Here is a 6,000-nt window from a genome sequence, read left to right as displayed (position 1 = left end):
CAACTCATAGTTAAATAGTGAGTACAAATAAGCAAAATTACAAAGCACTGAAAAGAGGCTCTTACTATCTCAGCCCCATACAATAGTAAAATGTATCAGGATTTGGAAGTCTTACAAACAAGCACGAGTCGCAAATGAATAGACTAAAAACTATGACAGTTCTAGCTGATTATTGATGCTGAAATCTAAAAAACTAAACATTTGGATCATAGTGACATATATAGAGAAGGACATCAGCTCTACGTTTTGACTCAAGCATGCGACTTCAAGATACGATCCAGAAACGAATTGTGGCCGTTTTTAAATTTACCTTCTCACATATCCATCAGAGCCGCAAGCAAACGCTGCAGGATCCTAGAAGCATCAGTCGAGGAGTGCCGCACAAAAATCACGTAAGAACAAAAAATCATGGCAGAGTTTCCATCTAAAGTTTAGTTTTTATTTGACGAATTCCAGTGTTCTGCAACTCTATAGGAGGGTAAATAGATGACCTAAAACAATATGGACTAAGACAAAAATATAAGTAGTAGAACTGACAATAAGTCAATGATACATGTAGCAAGATACAAAGCTAACGAGAGATCACTAAACCATAGACCCAATTGACATGGGTGATAAAATAAATATCAAAGTTAGTAGGCATAATACATGTACACACTTGTGATTACATCAGATCTGAATACAAATAGCTAAATAGCTCAAGTTAGGGTTCCGGTGCTCAATTTGGCACAACAGGAAGGGAAGAGAAGGAGCAGGCATGCCTGGTGTGGTGGGTTTCCATCACCGGCAATGGGCCCGAAGAAGACATGGGAAGCTCGGCGTAGGGCGGTGGTGGTACCTAATGGACGGGCACCGTGTCCTACCTCTCCTCGCCCGCCGGCGGCAACCACGCTGAGGCCAACATGGTGCCCTTCCGTGTGGAGGAGGGAGGCGCCGACGGCTGGATTTGGACAAAATTATAAACCCTAATAAAAATGACCAAATTCTAAATCTGTCGAACTCTAAACCTAAGACTACAATAAAGAATCTCACCGACGGCCATAGGCCTGGCCGTCACCGCCGTGCGCGTTAGGACAGCTGACCGCCGTCATGCGACCTCGGGACGTCTCCCGGTCATGCGCACTCGAGGTCGCGTGCATAAGCGCCATCGTTACACATAGCCACGCACAGGGCCGCACCACAGCCACCCATGCCTCCGCCTCCATCCATGCCACCACCTCCACCACCACCCATGCCACGGCGCCGGATCCAGAGGGAGGAGGGAGGGAGGGAGGCGACGGGGACAGATCTAGAGGGAAGGGGCGGCGCGGCGGCCGGATCCAGGGAAATCCAGGAGGGAGGGAGGAAGGGAGGCGCCGGGGAAGGAGAGGGAGGGAGGGAGGGAGGCGGCGGCGCCGGATCCGGAGGGGAGGGGCCGGCGTCGGGGAAGAGAGGGAGGGGAGGGGCCGGCTGCCGGCGAGAGGAGGGGAGGGGGCCGGCCGCACGCGGGAGAGGATGGGAGGGAGCGAGCTGGGAGGGGGGGAGGGGGTGTGTGCGTCGTGAGGGAGGGGAGGGGCGGGTGGGAGATTTTAGGTGTGGGTCATTTTTTTCTTTGCCGAGGGTTGTTTTTTGGACACTCGGCAAACCTCTCTGTTTGCCGAGTGTTTTGGTTGTGACACTCGGTAAACCCCCTATTTGGCGAGTGTTTTTGTTTGACACTCGGCAAACCTCCTATTTTTTATTTTTTATTTATTTTTCTCTTTTCATAGGAGGGGAAAAATAGCAAGCTCAGAAAGTTTGAGCTCAATCTAATATATAGAAAAAGTTTTAAGGTCAAATGATGATTGAACCGTCACTTCGCCTTCAAACTTGTTTCATTCTCTCTAGATACAACAATTCTTCCTTAGAGATGCTTCGGTTTCTAAGCAATGTACGTTACAACTTTTCTAAAATCTTCTCAATTTTTTACCATAGCCTCTACGTATCATATCACGATACAATGGCAAGTCCTATGTTTTTCAGACTTCATTTGAATTTTTTATAATTAAAAAACCAATAAGCTACATGTCGATGGTCGAGTGTTGGCACCTAGATGTTTCAAATTTCTTTTCATTTCTTCGGTAAGGCCAAAAAATAGACTTGACAAAATGAATATGATTTTTCTACCCATTTTATTCTATTATTTCATGCACTTATAGATCAAATTTGACGTAAATCAATTAAATTCCTAGAATGCATTTAATAAATTAAAACTAGCAAACAGATCCAAAAAAATGCTAAATTTTAACATGGATTATGCTATATTGTTTGTTGAGTACAAAAAAAGTTTCAAGGTCAAATGAGAAAAAATAAATAAATTGTTTGCCAAGTGTTGCCCAACGGACACTCGGCAAAAGGGCAATGGAGGGACACGTGGCGCGATGTTTGCCGAGTGCCGTAATTTGCTGAGTGTTTTTTCCCATATTTGCTGAGTGCCAGAGTTTGTCGAGTGTTTTTCAGTAGAATTGCCGAGTGTCAGAATGTTTGCCGAGTGTTTTTTAGTAAGGCACTCGACAAACAGAGAGTTTGCCGAGTGTAAGAATCTTTGCCGAGTGTTTTTAGTTTGGCACTCGGCAAAGAGATGGTTTGCCGAGTGTCCGATAAAATACACTCGGCAAAGAATCTGACACTCGACAAATCTTTGGATTCCGGTAGTGTATTAATATGACAACATGCATATTAGATTAGAAGTTTGGAATGTAACCATCGTGTAAAATTGTGGTGTACATGTATACATGTAAAAAAAGAGAAATCACAAAAAAAAATGGAGAAAACTAGAAGCAATAAACAACAAAATGTACCTCATGACTAAGGTGCCACAAGTTTCGATCTCTGCTGTATATTGATTTCTTTGAAACTGGAACTGGCACATTATGTTTCTTTGCCTACTCAATAGCGTCCTCACGTCCTGTGATGTCCCACTCCCTCCAAGGTGCCACCACTTTAAGTTCAGGATTCAAAGCATAAAATGTAAGCTCAAAGCGAACCTGCAGAAAAAGGGTAACATTACAAGATGAACTCACATATTAACATTCAAGCTAACAGTACTGTTACTTGATCATTGCATTTCTGGTATGCTGCTGCGGTCTCCCTCGTACCGATCTGAGGTTGTAGGAGTGAACGATTGGAGGGCGAGGCTTGAACGTCGACCAGCGGCGATGTGGTGCCGTGGCTGCAGCGAGGGAGCGGCGGCTGTAGCTGTAGCCCTAGAACCCTCGCGCAGCTACAGGTGGCGGCACTGTTCACGTGTGAACAGTAAAGGCGGCTAGGGTTAGGAACTCCCGGCTCCCAGGGAAAGCCGGAAACAATAGATTGTTTCTGCTTAGTCTCAATAATCCTGATACAAAGTATTTGTAGAACTAAATATCCTTTTGCTAATTAACCCCTCAAGTCATCTGCTAATTATATAAAAATAAATCCCAAAATTAATAAATATGGCTTATTAGCCACTATTGGGCCGGCGCCTGGAGTACTGCAACCCGGTCATAACATCTCTCCCCGCCTCGGCAAACAGCTCGTCCTCGAGCTGGACATCGGGGTAGAGAGCCTTGAAGTCCTCCAGTGGCTCCCATGTCGCATCATCTTCCGGAAGACCTTGCCACTTGACTAGTAGGCGCCAAGCACCCCGTCGCGGCTGGGCATGCAGCACCTGCTCGGGCGCCGACAACAGCCGCCCATCCTGGACCGGGGGCAGCACGGCTGGACCTGAAGGTGGAGAGCCGGTGTAGTTGTAGGGCTTCAACAGTCCCACATGGAAGACGTCATGCAGGCGCACCTCGCGGGAAGGTGGAGGCGGTAGGCCACAGGGCCAATGCGCTCGATGATCTGGAACGGCTCAGCGTAGAGTGGGTGCAGCTTGCCCTTCGATGGCAAGGCGAGAGCATGGGTGGGTCGGTGCAGCAGGCGGAGCAGCACCCATGCTCCCACGTCAAACTCCACCTCATGATGGTGCTCTTCGTAGTACCACTTGGCGTACTGCTGCGCTTGGAGAAGACGCTCGTGAACCTCATCCAGGAACGCGTCCCGGTCCCGCAGCATGGCGTCCACCGCCTCTGTCTGGGCCGCCCCCTCTTGGTGCGGAATAAGGGAGGGTGGGGGCGCCCGTACACCACCTCGAACGGCGTTGCCCGGAGCGCAGAGTGGTATGAGGTGGCGTAGCAGTACTCCGCCCAGGAGAGCCAGTCGACCCACGAGCGCGGCTGATCACCGGTCGCACAGCACAAGTACATCGCGATCACCTTGTTGACGACCTCCGACTAGCCGTCGGTCTGGGGGTGGAACACCGTGCTAAGTCGCTGCTTCACACCTGCACACTTGAAGAGGTCACGCCATAGATTGCTGGTGAATACCGGGTCGCGGTCGCTGACGATGGAGTTGGGGAAGCCGTGCAGGCGCACAATCCCCTCGAAGAAGGCGCGGGCGACCGAGGCGGCGGTGTAGGGATGGCTGAGGGCGATGAAATGGGCGTACTTCGAGAAGCGATCCACCACCGTCAGAATCACCGACTTGCCGTGCACCTTTGGAAGACCCTCGATGAAGTCCATGGAGATATCAGCCCACACCTAGGACAGGATGTCCAGGGGCTGAAGCAGGCCGGCCGGCTGAGTGGTCGGCATCTTGTTTCGCTGGCACACGTCGCAGGAGCGGACGAAGTCGTGCACCAGCTGGCGATCGTTGGGGACGTAGAAATCACCTCGGAGGCGCACAAGGGTTTTCTGGACCCCCTCATGCCCAGCCGAGTGTGCAAGGGCCACCACCTGGTGACGCAGGTCATCGAGGGTCGGAACGTAGATGCGCTTGCCGTGGAGGAGGAAACCATCCCCGGCTACCCACGACGCGTCCAGGGAGCCAGCCGCCAGCTGCTGCAGCAGGTCACGCGCGACCGAGTCGGTCGCGGTGGCCCGGCGGATGTCGGCGTAGAGGTCGAAGGATGGCCCGGACAGGGCACACAGCGACGTAGCCTCCTCATCGTGGCGGGACAGCGCGTCGGCCGCCGAGTTGAGCCACCCGAAATGGTACTCGACGGTGAAGTCGAACCCGAACAGCTTGCCGATCCACTGGTGCTGGGGCACGGTGGAAAGCCGCTGGTCCAGGAGGAACTTCAGGTTGTAGTGGTCGGTGCAGATGAGGAACCGACGCCCCCACAAGTATGGGCGCTAGTGGCGGACTGCTTGCACCAGCCCAATGAGCTCGCGCTCGTACGCCGCCAATTTGACATGGCGGGCGGCAAACAGTCGACCGAAGAAGGCTAGGGGTCCCGCCCCCTAGTGCAGAACGGCGCCAAACCCGGCGCCGGAGGCATCGCAGTCGACCACAAACTGGCGCTCGAAGTCAGGCATCTGCAGGACCGGCGCCGACGAGAGCGCCCACTTGAGGGCATCGAAAGCCTCGTCCACCTCAGCTGTCCAGACGAACGCCTCCTTCCGTAGGAGACACGTGAGGGGCGCCGCAATGGAGCCGAAGTCACGGATGAACTTCCGGTAGTAGCCAGCGAGCCCTAGGAAGCCGCGCACACCCCGCGGGGAGCGTGGAGTTGGCCAAGAAGCGACCGTGGCCACCTTGTCGCTGTCCATAGCGACGCCGTCGGCGAAGATGACGTGGCCGAGGTAGGCGACGGAGAGGGCCCCGAAGGAGCACTTCGACCTCTTTAAAAGAGACCGTGTGCTCGCAAGGCGGTGAAGACGAGGCCCATGTGCTGGAGGTGCTCGGACCACGACGAGCTGTAAATGAGAATGTCGTCAAAGAAAACCAGCACAAACCTACGTAGAAACGGGCGGAGCACATCGTTCATCAATGCCTAGAAAGTTGCCGGGGCGTTGGAGAGCCCAAACGGCATCACCAGGAACTCGAAGTGGCCGTGGTGCGTGCGGAAGGCGGTCTTCTCGATGTCCGCCGAGCGCATCTGCACCTGGTGGTACCCGGAGCGGAGGTCGAGCTTGGTGAAGAACTTCGCTCCATGGAGCTCGTCGAGGAGCTCATCAA

Source organism: Miscanthus floridulus, chromosome 16, assembly GCF_019320115.1.
Source record: "Miscanthus floridulus cultivar M001 chromosome 16, ASM1932011v1, whole genome shotgun sequence".
NCBI classification, from domain to species: Eukaryota; Viridiplantae; Streptophyta; class Magnoliopsida; order Poales; family Poaceae; genus Miscanthus; species Miscanthus floridulus.
Note: the sequence above shows the minus strand (reverse complement) of the source record.